Raw genomic sequence first — 1,338 nt, 5'->3', positions numbered from 1 at the left:
CGCCCTGAATATCAGCAAAGGGTAAGTCACTTCCTTTCTTCTCCCGCTGCCTTAAGATTCTCCGTAGCAGTGACAACAGCAGCATCTGGTGGCAGTGGTCAGTACCTGGGGTGCTCCTCTCCGGTGTCCCATCCACCCTGGCCAGCACCAGCACCCATCGCACCCGCTCGCCCGCCCGGGCCGAGCTCGCTGGAGACGCAGAGGAGGCGATTGATTCCCCGCAGCCTCCCGGCCGCAGCACAGCGAGGACCCGCGGATCAATTGCCACCGCCTAATCCGGGACTTAATCTCAGGGATTCAGGCCACGGATGAGCTCACGACGAGGGGCCCCGTGCGTGCCCCAAGGCTCGGGTGGGCACTGCTGGGGGGCACACAGGACCACCGAGCCCACCCCAGCCCCTGCACGGAAAACCGGGCGGCGAACTAAACCATGCTGACATCCGACAACTTCTTGGTAAAATCGAGTTCCCGAAGCCGGCAGGGTTCGGGGGCAGCCGCAGTTCCCAGTGGCACACGCTCACATGATCCCAGATTTCGGCTTTTCACGGGCCGATGTTTCAGTGGCACGGGTGTCCTGCTCCCGGGTGACCCAGCTCCCAGTCAGTATTTTTAAGAGCATATTTAGCATTTTAAGAGCAACGGCGATGATAATAAACCAGTCTGAAACCGGCAGAACGCGGACACAGGCGAAAACAACGAAAGTTGTTTCCTTTGTGCATAATCTGGCATCTCAAAATAAATGAGAACTATTAGGTTTGCTACAACTTAATAAAAAGATATAAATGACCCAAGTGGTGGAGAACAGTCAAATACATACCCTGATACATAAAGATTAATTTGCCGTGTCTGGAAAGCCACGCAGGTTTCCCTCTGCTTCTGTCGGAAGAGTTTGATCACAAACTATCAGAACAGTGAGATGAGCCGAGAGCATCCTGAGCTGCCGTCCCAACGCAGGAAAGTATTTTCTCCCTTTATTAACTTTTTCAAAAGAATTACCCGAATTTGGCCCGGGAGGCAGCAAGGATTCTGTCTCGGATGATCCCCCTCCCTCCAAAGGGATTCGTATCCCACGGCTTTGTAGCTGAAACATCAGCGCTGTTTACCCACACCAACGAGGACGACACTAGCAGACAACTCCTTATCCCTGATGGAGCATCTATCCCCTCCGCTTCGCCTTCTCTAGGATGAAGGAAATTTCCTACAGCACCTCCGCGCTCTCAAATATCCCCTGCGCATCCCTCTCCCGTTACAAGAGGAGGGTGCTTCACTCTGCAGCTGCAGCGAGCGGGGGAAATGTGGGTTAGGGAGGTCTCGCCGCCGTGCTGTGGGTCTGGGGGG

At 54.9% G+C, this 1,338-nt stretch overlaps 1 protein-coding gene across 1 annotated transcript in view; it reads right to left on the bottom strand.

The window, feature by feature from the left end:
- The window catches only part of TOX2 (TOX high mobility group box family member 2), a 146,019-nt gene that overhangs the window by 143,732 nt on the left and 949 nt on the right, over nucleotides 1-1,338 (bottom strand). The gene's annotated exons all lie outside the window — the stretch shown is intronic.

The sequence above is a fragment of the Empidonax traillii genome, unplaced genomic scaffold (genome assembly GCF_003031625.1).
Source record: "Empidonax traillii isolate 1590-97213 ecotype Southwest subspecies unplaced genomic scaffold, ASM303162v1 scaffold124:size1682992, whole genome shotgun sequence".
Taxonomy (NCBI): domain Eukaryota; kingdom Metazoa; phylum Chordata; class Aves; order Passeriformes; family Tyrannidae; genus Empidonax; species Empidonax traillii.
This window is presented reverse-complemented; position numbering and strand designations above follow the sequence as displayed.